We start from the raw sequence: 12,967 nt of genomic DNA, 5'->3' as shown, positions 1-12,967 counted from the left end.
TCAGCACTAGCTACTAGGAAATCGGGTAATGGACATTGGGAGTGGGATGTGTGAGAAGTGTACAAGTAGAGATGTACAGGAAAATCCAGGCCTTATTCTGTAGTTGCTGGAGAAAACCAGGCACATCCAGGGTGCCCTTCATTGCATCCTATAAAGGATATTTAAAACTGGTCAGGTAAACCATGCTGGGGACATGCCTGTTCTCTCCACCGACTATAAAGAGAACATAATGTGAGTAGTTCAGATATGGATATGGTATTCCAAGCTGTAAATACCTAAAGTTAGATGAGATGAATGTCATCCCCAGTCTCTTACTGCCTGGTTCATCGTGATACAAATGTAAATAATCTGGCATCCAGCTAATGAATGTCTCACTTCCTCAAGTACGTGCTCTGACCCTAGATGAAGAGACCTTTTGGAAAAGTCTTTGGTTTGCAAGCTCAGTTGATATTTCAAGTAGGGAGATATTAAATTAGGAGTAAGTCTAGGAGAGTCTGCTGCTGACCAAAGGCATTATGGGATTGTGAGAAAAGGGCAAAGTTTGCAGCATTCATGGGACAGCCTCAACAGAAAAGGAAATGGGATTTGCTGGTTAGGAGCATTTTCTGGCTAGGGAATCAGCTGAGATTTTAGGGAAGAGTTGAGTTGAGTTGAGAGTAACACCTGCTCTAGCAATGGACAAGGAGAATTAAACAATAAAGATAGATACTGTCAGGCTCTCCTCTTTGTACTGGAGAAAGAGAAAAAAAGGGAGCAGAGTTACAGCTGTGCCAGGAACTTTTCATAACAGTAATTACTAAAAGATTGAGCACTTATCGGCTGTGACACAGTAAACATTGCTAACCTCCTTCATTATCACAACACTCTCCTACCGACTTCTGTCTCCTTGTGAGCACAGCAAACACATTATTTTGCTGTTTCTGATTAGGCCCCTGCCATGCCAAGGCTTCTCTATGTGCTCGATTTGAAACCTCTGACATTCCCATGGAATAATATGGGACTCTACACACCCAGAAAGTAAAACCTATGTACAACCATTTATGAAGGTCATGGCCTGCACATGTAAGGTAATGGGGGTCTGAAACCTTCAGTATGTGTTTTCTATTGTCCCTGTTACAGTAGGACCAGACTCCTAAGACCTTTAAATTATATCATACCATGATGAAGAGCAAATAATAAACGTAACTGTGAAAATCGGCACCCTGTTGGAATATAAAATTTGAATACAACACTGCACTTAAAACCATAAGCATCACTTAAAGTCTATTATATTGCCAGCAAGGGAGAAGTTATGGCTTTTGCAATGAAAAAAACCCAAGTGGTTTTAAAATGCTGGGTTTGCAGCAGGCAGGCAGTGTTTTTTCATAAGGCATTGGTATTTCCAGTCAACAAGCACACTGTCAGGGTGGTGGTAAATTGCACAAGGCATAATGTCTAATAACGCCTCCTCACGTGATGGGAACTCTGATCTGACTGACCATCATAGCAAGGTTACAGATTACGTAGTAATCTATAAAGAGTTTACAGTGGGATAGTTTGCAAATGCTCTACTGAAAACAGAAAGCACGCACACCTCTCTCCACTCTGAGGGGCTGTTATTTACAATACCACAAGTAAAAAGTTTAACTACGAACAAAAAGATGGAGTGTTCACAGTGGACTTTTCAAAGTATTTCTGTAAAGTATTAGAGCAACTTTTAGTTCTGCTGGCAATGGCTGAACACTCCGAACAGCAGTATTTGGAGTTGCTGCTGACAGAATTCACATTGGGTAACAGATTAGTTGGTAGACTGCTAACTTAGTTAACAGCAGGCATGGGTATTTGTTTTAGAGAATGCTGTAAAGTTCACAAGCAGAAATTTTCTGGGTATGCTTGAAATAACACGGGCAGAGGTAGCAGGGATTTCCTGACTGAGTTGTATTCAGATTCATTCCTGAATTTTTCCAGAGGAATCACTTGTAAGGAGAAGAACGATGCCCACACCCATATTCTTCATGACCTGGGATGATCAAGTTCCCATTGCATATCTATCAAATACCCTCGCTCTGCTACCAGTGCTGTTAACTCACTTCTCAGGGAATCCAGACTGGCAGTAGGTAACAACACCCTGGAAATCCTTGGGGAAAAAAGTGCAGCGCAAGTGAAAATTATTTCTCTCACTTTTAAACATCTGTGCCCAGTTTGAAGACCAAGCTAAATCCTGCTGTAGGCCATAGCTTTGCACTGGATTATGGTGCACGCCCCAGTGGGAGCTGCAGATTATAAGGGACCATTTACTCCTGCAGCTTGAGATGAGATCAAGTAGCAAACCACTGTAGCAAAATCCAGCTACCATTGCAATGAAGTAGCATGGAATAGGCATTCCCGTCGTTTATTGCGTGACACAAATTGAGAAGACAGCATATATTACTGCCAAATAAATCAAAACAGAAGTCTTCAAGGGTGAACCCTTTAGAAAAGACCTCTTTGCTTAAAAAACACAGAGAAAAACCTGAAGCCATGGCAGAGGTTAGATTCTGCAGCTTAGTGATGAAGTAAAAAAATCTTTAAGAGAAAATAAGTCTCTTAACATGTTGAGAAAGAAAATTATTTTGGAGGAGGAAACTGGCAACTGTTTTTTGAGAAAATTTCTAAGCTGCTTTGAAAAAAATGAGCCTCTACATGCGATGATAATGTTAAAAGAAAAACAGAACGTCAAAGACAGATTAAGCACATTTACTTTCCTTTCACATAAATGCATACGCACACACCCCCACACACACTCTCCATTAATGACTAGCCTTTACTGAAAGTGATTTCAAGAAATCTATACAATTTCGTCCTTCCTAGAAACCTTTAATCTCAAATGTGGATCCAGTTCTAGCAATGAATATTAAGGAACTCTAGAGGGCTGTGCCAAGCACCTCTGCAGAAATAGCTGCAGCTGTGTAAGATATTACTACCACTCAGCTGTTCAGCGCCGCTTCTTGCCACACCCCGTATATATATATGTCAGTCATATATAGGTCATTTGAGAATTCCTCATATGCTTCAGTGCACAGTCAGACAGGGCGGCTTAATCTGTTTCTGCAGTGGTTGTGTGGCTATGGTCTTGGTGAACAGTCTCTGAACCCTCTCATTCAGCTTGAGCTCACTGTGGTGGATAACACCCAAGCTTTTGCATCACCCATTCTGGCTCTCTACTTCAGGGCTTTTTTTCCCAAGGACATAAAGTTATTTAGAGGCTCCTTTCAGAGAGCAGAAATTCAAGCAATTTTCTGTATTGCTTGCTCACAACCCTGATTCAGCTGTAAATAGATTCACAGCTGAAAGTCCACGCATACCATTTTTTAAGCTGCACTAAAGCTATAGGGACGTAGACTGACATGAGCTGATGTTAAAAATCCCAAAGTACTGCATTGTTATTCAGATATTTTTCTATGGCAGAAAATACAGTCAGTTCTGTGGGAAATTTTGAAGAGAAATGTTAACCCTAGTGAGTCCAACAAAAGAAACTCTCCAGGTGTCTGAAATTGGAAACATTTTCCAGTTGCAAATAGTGTTGCAGAAACATGTGCTTACCTGCTAAAGGGAGAAGAAAACAGGACTGAATAGCAAATAGGGAAGACTCTGCAGCAGGTTTCCAAGAGTCACATGAAAATTCTTGACAGATGATACAATTTGGTTGAAAAAAGTCAGCCCCTTGCAAAGAAGGCAGCTCTGCAAGAGAAGATGAACAAAATATAGTATTGCACGTATTGCTATTCTAGAAATTGTTTCTCAAGAGCGCACTAATCAGCACATACATGACACAAGCAGAAGTAAAACAAGTGCTGTTCCATCTCATCACTGACAGAAATAAACATTTCTTCTTGCACTTTTCCCTTTTCTGTTTTGTTTTCTTCGGGGGGAAGCAACACATTGATATCAACGGTAGAGCTACACTTATCACTAAAGAGGATAAGAGTTGCCCTGAGCGCACACAGTGCAAGTGGTTCTGTGTTCTAGCACTAAAGAGGTGACAGAAGAAGGTCTGAAATATGCTGCATGACCTGTGGTGATCACCTCTGGATAGCAGATGCCCTATAAAGCCCAGAAAAACCTTAAATGCATCATTTAGAAATACTGGGAATTCTTTCTTTAGGGCTTCAAATGATGGTCATATCATCACTGTCTGTCCTGAGCTGGTCTTGAAGTGCCTCTCTGAGATGAGTATTAACAAAATAAACAATCCCAGAGTGCATATCTTGGTGCAACACGGAATTTATTATTATGTGACTTCTAATCCCAATACAAACATCTTCATATTTTAAAGATTTTTTTAAAAATCACTGATAAATACAAAACACTATCAGAAAAAATTAAAATACACATACATACACACAGACACTCAGCAGTATTCACACACATCCACCTCCTGAGTATGGTTCTTCATACCTTGCACTTGCATAGTCATTAGTCCCAGTTCTAACACACCACTAAATTGAACTAGGAATATCCTTTTTGACTCAGTTTATCGTGGCTACAAACTGCCCTTGCTTTTGTTTTGTAGCATTTCATACCCACTTTGCAAGGATGTAAATAACTGCATGTGTTATTAAAAGTATGTATTTTCAGGTTAATCCTTCCTGTGTTTGAGAGAACTAAGTAATCCCCCTACACGCCCACCTTTTGTCTGCTCTACGGGTGTGAGCTTCATTCTGTTATCGCTCATTTTAGTCAAAATAAGAGGTGTTAGTTTAAATAACAGTGTTGTGCAAAGTCAGTGCATTTTGACTGCAATGCGTTAAGGAGTGCACACATAAGCAGCTCAGCAGACAGCCTGCAGAATGGGGGAAATTATCCGCAGCTTGTAGGCTACAGAGCCACGAACCGATATTTTTAGTACCTGGGGGAAAGGTAGGGAAAGCAACCTTTCCAGCAGCACATGCACATCTAAGAAATGACACATGAACAAATTGGAAGTGAGAGATGTATAGCAAAACCACAAGACACGAGCATAGTACACTGGCTGCGAACATGCTATACCAACAAAAACTCCTGTAGACGCAGCTAGGCATTGTATGATTACATAAAAAACTGCTCTGAGCAAAGCAAGCTGTATCAGAGTGGAGCTTTCTTGACATAGCGGGGTTTGTATTAGGAGCTTCTGCCGAAACTGCTGGAGTGGTCAGGACATTGAGGTCTTCCAAGAGCTATGGCCAACTTATCTCAGCTGGAAGTGGATACTATCAAAGTATCTAAAATAACAGGCCTTGTCATGAATTTTGGCTTTTACCCCTCCCTGCTTAAAAGGCAAATTGACGAAGATTCTTAATCTTCTAATTTAAAGTATATGAGAAATCCCACTGATTTTAGACAGATATTATGGACATAAAGTGTAATAATAGCTATTTGGTTCTCAAAAGATTAGATGCTTATAGGTATAAAAATAGTGTTTTGCTTGGTGATCCTGCTTTGACATTTCTATGCTAGCAGATTAAAAAAAAAATCCTCCAAATTGCCTATAACCTGTTACAATTTGATAAGCCAGGGTAATAAACCAACATCACAGTGCTATTCTTCAGTATTGGAGGGGGTTATTTCAGAATAAAACTTCACTGCCTTTTAATTTAAATCGACCTAACTTTGATGATCAAAGCTCAGCTATTCCATCAATGCATGTATGAAGTATGAATTATTTTTTTAAAACTTGTAAATTACCTTTATCTTGCTTTCATCTAATATCCCGTATATCTTAAACTATTTATAGGTTCTGGGGAAAGAGAAAAGAGAATGCCTGAAAAAAACCAACCCATGATGCTGTTGTACAGAAGTTCCAGGAGACTGTAATTAAGCATATTCCTTGCACCAGCTGAGCAATCAGTATGTTATTTTGGCAGGTAAGGAAATCAAGAATTCATGTAGCCTTTTGTTATCAAGTATTGATGCCATGCCTTAAACCAGCATTTCCCGGAGGCAGAATTTCAGAACTGCTTTACAGTTTTCTCAGGTGCATAGCACTTATCCATCCCTCTGCCTCGCTATAGGGAAAGCAGCAGAAGTCTCTGAGGGGAACCACAGTGAACAACTCAAAACACTTTTGCAGACATAATTGTCACTTAGTAGCTTTAGAGACCTCCTGACCAGCATGGAAAATAAATATGACTCCAGAGGTTTTCAGATCCCAAAGCTGACACAAATCCAGATTTGTCTCAAACTGCTCTGAGGCACAGGTCAGTCTAATTTCCAGGTGTATTCTGCATGTGTGAGGCAGAGGAGGAAAAGATGTAGTGTGGCTGGTGATGCCGCTTAAAAGAACAGCTATTTTGGCATTTGTCCAAATCTAAAACGCTACTTCTGGCAGAGAGGCCAGTTGTCCAATTACTAGTGAGTATTCAAAAATACAGGGTAAAATGCAGGATCATGCATCACAGGTGCGTTATAAATAAAACATTAACATAACTGCCCTCCTTTTCTAAGTGGCTGTATTTTAACTTATTTGTGAGTGAAATTAATTTTTCATACAGCACGAACTTGCTCAGTGAAGAGACTGTCAGTTCCTCCTCAGGACCAACAACAAGAGCTGCTGCACACCAGTATTTCAGTGGAGCTGCCCCAGCTGCCCCACTTACACCTACTGCTCAGCCAGCTATGGCCAGAGAGAAAAGTCACACAGACTCTAATTTCGGGTGTTACTGCATGTGTCTTTCAATGCAGCCCTGAGTGGGTGGCAAATAAGCTCTATCATTTCACTGACAGAAGTCCACAATGATGCAAGCCAAGAATCACCACACTGGCTGGAAATGGTGATTGCAGTTAAAACTACAATCAGCCTGGCAAGCTGATGTGATCAAGGTCTGTTGTGTGAAAACCCACAGCAGCACCATTATGGACCTTTTTCTATTGAAGATTTTAATTTGGGGCTGCAATGACTGGGAAACATATCAATGGCTGGAAATTGCAAAGGCTTGGTCACTACTTTCAGAGTTTTGCAAGCTCAGCTCAATCCACCAGGAGTGTGGAAAAAAGTACATAGGAAGAATGAAGTGAAAAGACATTGATATAAAACATACCATCTGTACTCTTGGCTTTATTCCTCGAGTTACATACGTGTAGATTTTACTTTAGGTTAGCTAAGCCTTATTTCAGTCTATAAAGCAAGTGGCGTTTTGTGCTCTGGCTTTCCCCTCCCTGGCCATTTAACAAGCCAGTCTACAACTGGTCCCAACAGGCAAGACCACGGGGTTACCAGCCTGTGCTATACCTGGCTTCCCAAGCACCTCAGTTCGCTTTTTCAGACCTGTGAAAGATCTGCAGGTATAAAATATTTTTCTTTTCTTCCCCAGAGAGAAAAAGATGTCAGTATGCCTTCTGGGCCTTACTTCCCTGATCTTTCTCCTTTAAAAAATACTTCACTTTAATGGAATTAAAGCTCATACTATAAACTCAAATTATAACTAAAGGATGAATTCTGATGAATTCTGGCTACAGAAATGGATCGGAAAGCTCCTGTTGACTTTCCCTGGGGCAACATAGTACTTCAGACAAATAAGATGATTGTTTTTAATGCTGACTTCTCATAGCTGATTTTTTTTCGCTGACAGTCTGTTTTTGTTGCATATATTGTCGAGTTTCTTCTCTGCTGCAATAGTGACATTTAATTTGCTTTTATATCTCTGAGAACATAAACTTACGAAGACAGAAACCTAAGGGTAATAATTTCTCCTTAAAATCCTTGGTGTTACTCCTACAAGAAGCTGGATGAGAAAGTTACAGAGAGCTCTGCATTAAAAAGTGTCCAGTGTAACTCCATGGAAACAAAGAAAAAGCTAGAATATACCAAAAACAAGAATAAAACTTCAAGGGGCTCATTACAGGATTAACCTAGTCTAAAAGCACCAAAAGATCTTCCCTCTTATCTTAGATTATGATTCTCTCCACACTCAAAACTCCAATAATTCATATTTAAAACCCTTCTCATTCTTCATTTCTCGTAGACTGAATCTTAAAAGTAAGGACTAATTGATGGCACTGACAAGAGGAGCACAGCTTACTGCAAGCGTGCTTGTACAGACGTAGGTGGTGATGCTTCATTTTGCAGAGATCACCTTGTGAACTGGATTTCACAGTACCCCAAGTTTAATTTGTATTTGGCTAAGTGAAAACATCTCACAAGCAATGCATGCAAGTGCAACGGCACCACTACCAGCGTTTTCACACTGCAAGCAGGCTGTGAATTTAATCCTGGAGGTAGAACAGTAACATGTTTGTCAAGACTTAACAAAACAGACAAAGAAAAAATTCCCAACAGCAGTGCTCCTCAAATTCATAATGCCGTTATAGACAGAGATTTTTAAATCTCTCTCCACTGCCCTGGCCCTGCTTTAATGAAAATCATAGAAAAATATTCAACAATTTCAGCAGGAAGACTAGAAAATCCTATTCATACTGTGCATCATTTTAAGCAAAATTAATATTTGATATATTACTGCCTTGGTTTTACAGGTCTCACATGAAAGTCAACATCCCATAGTGATTTCAATAAAACATTAACACTTCAAGTAACTCAGGGACAAGAGTTCTTGGATGGGTGAACGCAGCATAACTAAACACTGGAAGTTCCCTTTGAACTTTCCACGGGCTCTTTCAGGACAAAATGGAAAGATGTCTCCTTTGCTTCCATTAAAGCACTCAAATGTATGAATTTTTGAAGCAGCATTTGATGGGTTTTACTGGGAAAGGATATGGTGAGTGTAAATGAGGGCATTTTGGAAGAATTTCACCGCTGGGTCTCCTCAGTCACTTTAGGTAATCTCATGGACAGGGACTGTCAATTGCTTCACCCCTGTATTTGAAAACCAAGCAAATCCAGGCAGGATTTTTTGCACAGCAGCCTGGCACTATCTCTGCAGCTACATTTCTCATTAAAAAAAAAAAAAAAAAAGGCATTCCCCTTCAGCTGCCTTTGCTTTTGACTAAAATACCAACATTTCTTTTTGGCCGCCTCCTTCCTAAGAACTGCAGGAGGCAGAAAACCAAAAAGGGAGCATTTAAATTTGTCTTCCTATTTATAAGCAACTCCTGCACCACAGGGAGGTCCTGCCCACAGCCATCCTAGCCCCAGCCCCTCTCTGAGCCCACTGCTCAGTGTCTGTCTGCAGAGGTGCCAGACCACATTTAAGGCAGCTGCTTCTGAAGCCTATGTGAAAAACATCCGCTGTGAACAGTAGCTTCCTATTAAGAACAACAGCAACCCTCTATTGGAGGGATTAAGAGACCGATGGATCCTGGGCAACTGAGATGCATAACCAGCTTAGAGAAACAAATCACACCCTTCTCATCTGATCCATTGCTCCTGGCACGGCCAGCGATAAGCAAGCTTTGGAAGAAGTGACAGAAGAGGGAGAGAGAGGCATCTGACAGCAGAGCAGAGCCAAAAGTGACTTCCAACACAGCAAGAATTTAAAGTCTGCGTGGCAAAAAGGAATTACAAGGTCACGACCCACAAACCCCTTCGACAATTTTATCTGTCTTCTTTCACAGATCTGTAGACTTTGCTGAACATGGTCTACAGCCCACCAACATTAACATGGACTTCCCCACTCAAATCACCAAGCTTCTGGCTCAGCACCTTTCACGCACACACCGGGGCAAAAGCCACTCACATTTCTCTATTTTTAGAGCAGAGGTGGGGTTACCAATGGCCACAGTCAGGATAACCAAGCCTAACGATGCTGGCATTGGCACCAGATTAGACATGTATGCAGGACCTGTAGCAGAGTTTTACAAGAAAAGAGATGCTCACAAAGGCCTGGCTGCAAAAGAAAATTTAGGCTGGGTGGCATGGTGGCAAAAGGAATGTGAAACATCATAATTCTCCATTTCCAGGATCACTATGACTGCAGGGGGAAAAAAAGGGGGGTAAAAAAAAAAAAAGAAAAAGTCTCATATTGTTGCATGGTAGTACTCTACATTCATGCACCCTGAAAGCATAAGTAATTACCACTTGCATTTAACAGTGTGAGGGAAAAGGGAAAAGAAAAAGAACAATAAGTAGGCGGTTCATCCTAATCTCAGTATAGTGGTTTTCCAAGTCTAGAAAGAGAAACTGAAGAAATGATGACACTACTACCCCTTCTGCCTCTTCCCCTGCTCTACCAAAGCAAAGTTGGCAGAGAGGATGTGTTATACTCTGTTTCTGTGCAAAATCCAGTGGTGTCAGCCACACTGCCAAAGAAGGTGAGGTTCCGGTGAAGCTGCCAGATACAGTACTGAGGTACTTTCTGTTCTACCAGCCTTTGAGATTTTGAAGAAAGGTAGCAAATAGCTGGAGACAATGGCTTCTTAAATTTCCTCTGACGTTTCTACTACACCTTCAGACTCAGCTTCTGACTACACGAGACGGCAGCTGCTTAGTCAAAAGCTTCCCGAGGAAGCCTAGTAACATGAGACTACAGCTCCACAGCCTGCATCTGCTGCCATTCTCAAAGGCGGGTACTGCCGCCTGAACCCCTCGAGAATAAAAAGGGAAAAGGATACAAAAGAAGTTTTTGACCCCTCTCTAGTGAGGATGATATGCCTGAATAGCAGAGAGTAAAGTATAGTTGGAAGGAGACAGACTGGGTCTCTAATATCTCTGTTGCCAAAGTCTGGGGAGACATGAATGTTGGGCTTGGATTTACCATACAGAAATCGTCAGATTCTCGGCTCCATCAATCCTTCATCACTGAAACCAGCCAGAGGCTACATGTGCAGCAATGTCAGGACTTGGTGTGCTGGAAGCAGTAGGTAGGGAAGGGTTTTGTGGGAAATAAACTGACTTCAGAAAACAAGAGGTAAACAGAAGTAGCAGCAATTACAAGACTATCACAAAAAGCACCTGGATTCAACTCAGCTATCGTTTTGTGCTCTTGCCACAAAAAATTGAAAATCCTACAGTGCAAACATTAGGGAGCATTGATGATGGTGGAGTGACACCTCTCTGAACAGTTATGAGACACACATGGAGCCTCTAAACAATATTCAATTTTTCAGTAATGACTAAAGCACAGAGTCATTCTTGGGGATTAACAACTGCCTGAATGGTCCTTCAGGCTCAGGAAGGGACACTTGCCAGTGACTAATCTCTGGAAAATCTCTATGATCATTAGTAATACCAGGAGAGAAAAACCAAAAATAGTGTTGTGCTGGATTTTTTTATATTGGTATACAAGGTATTTTTCTATTGATGTCAACAGATACTGAATCAGATACCAGGTTGTTATGAGATCACCCCAAAGAGCCTCTCTGAAAGGAGAGGTGGACTCCACACACACCCCCTTTCTCTATCAAGAAAGATATCTAAAGCCATTTGCAAAAGCACAATACACCCTTGGAATTGTTGTTTGGTTTCTACTATTTGTTACCTTGAAGTCCATGTTTGCCTGTTTGCCATGTTTCCACAGCAACAGATGCAAAATACATATTCTTCACATGTAAAAGGAGGACACCTTCTGCATGCCCCTGGAGCTGGGACTGTCAAAAACCATGCAGCCCCAGGGAGCAGATGGGTGCTATATCATCTTGGGTGGAGAGAAGGAACAAATGAGAGAAGAAGGAAGAGGATACTGAAGGTTTTCAAGCAGCTAGAGGCTCTGCCTCTGGGTACTGTTTATTCTGACCAGGCTATTTACTAGCATTAATTTTCAGTGGTTTGTGTTCACGATGCAAGTCATTTGGCTGCCTGCACTGGATAGAGAGACAGCAACCTGTCAATGGCAGAGCAGCTGCACGAGTCGCAGTGGACAGATGGCAAGGACTCAGCTTGATTCTTTCCTCCATCTCCCTCCTTTAATTCCCCCCCTCGCCCCCCAGTTCTTTTGGTGGAGGGAGGGAGAACTACTTGGACCTCAACATGCTCAAAGAGCAAATTAAATTCGCCTTATAATTACTTCCTGAGTGTCTGTACTAGCAATCTGTCCTTACCCTGGACAGATGGCAACTGCTACTGCACAGCTGGTCTGGCACCAGCAAAGCTGGCGGATGAATGGCAGGCAGGTGTGATGCTGGTTTGGCTCACCAGCTGCAAAGAAATCAAGGAAGAAAATCCAGCCTATCAGCTGAGGAGAGCATGATTTGGAAGCATTGCTGCAGGATGGCTGGCGGTTTAATCAAAGAAAAATCTAATATATGCTTGTCCATTAAGACTTAGACCATGGCATTTACCAGGTGACTGAAGGAGGCTGTAGCATCCTCACTGGCACTGGCTCTAGGTATCTTCTCACTCCAAGGAGATCTTACCAGACCTTTTATTGTTTGTTAACTTAGAATGTATGTACAAATATATACGTATTTTCAGTGTCTATTTCCATGTACTTATGTAAAGTCCAATAGTTCTGCTAACATGTTGCTTAAGTACAAGCATGATCAAGTAACCAACAGCAATATAACCAAGAGTCTCCCCTTTAGTCATTCTATAGCCAGAATACGACATCACTTCATCATCCATCACTGCATTGCTTTATCCCAACCTGCCACTGTTGTGAGCATACAATCATGAAAGCCTCAAGACCATCTTGAGTGCTAAACTGGTGTCACCTGAACTGAAAGGAAACATCCTTCTTACAAAAACAAGAAAGAAAAAAAAAGGAACCATATTTCATCATGAAAAAGAAAAATCTAAAATTTGTTCTCTGTTCTCTTCCACTTGGTAAAACCAAGGAGTTATCCTGGACTACCCAACTGGTTCCCAACTTGGCTGAACTTCTACTCAGCTTTAAACTTTTTAAAATAAGACCCTTTTCAGTCTGGGTGCTAGAGTCTTTCTCTTCCCCATTTTATTTTGCCAGGTTGTCCTGAGAGACTTCCGTTGTCATGTCTTCATTCCTACTGAAATTTCCATTACTTTTGAGATTTACACACATGAATGGATGGATGAGTTTGTTTCCAGCAAAGGAAGAGTTATCACCTGCTGAGAGACCACAGGCAGCCTGCTACCTGCACAGCACTGCGAGCTCTGGGAACATGT

The 12,967-nt window shown here is 41.3% G+C and overlaps 1 protein-coding gene across 3 annotated transcripts in view; it reads right to left on the bottom strand.

Moving 5' to 3' along the window:
- The window catches only part of PRR5 (proline rich 5), a 91,349-nt gene that overhangs the window by 64,276 nt on the left and 14,106 nt on the right, over window positions 1-12,967 (bottom strand). For all 3 annotated transcript variants that reach the window (XM_064461181.1, XM_064461189.1, XM_064461195.1), the window contains exon 3: window positions 3,562-3,699. The gene's annotated coding sequence lies outside the window, so the exon portion shown is untranslated. The remainder of the gene's footprint in view (window positions 1-3,561; window positions 3,700-12,967) is intronic.

The sequence above is a fragment of the Phalacrocorax carbo genome, chromosome 1 (assembly GCF_963921805.1).
Source record: "Phalacrocorax carbo chromosome 1, bPhaCar2.1, whole genome shotgun sequence".
Taxonomy (NCBI): domain Eukaryota; kingdom Metazoa; phylum Chordata; class Aves; order Suliformes; family Phalacrocoracidae; genus Phalacrocorax; species Phalacrocorax carbo.
The sequence above is the reverse complement of the archived record's forward strand: the minus strand, read 5'-3'. Positions and strand labels throughout refer to the sequence as shown.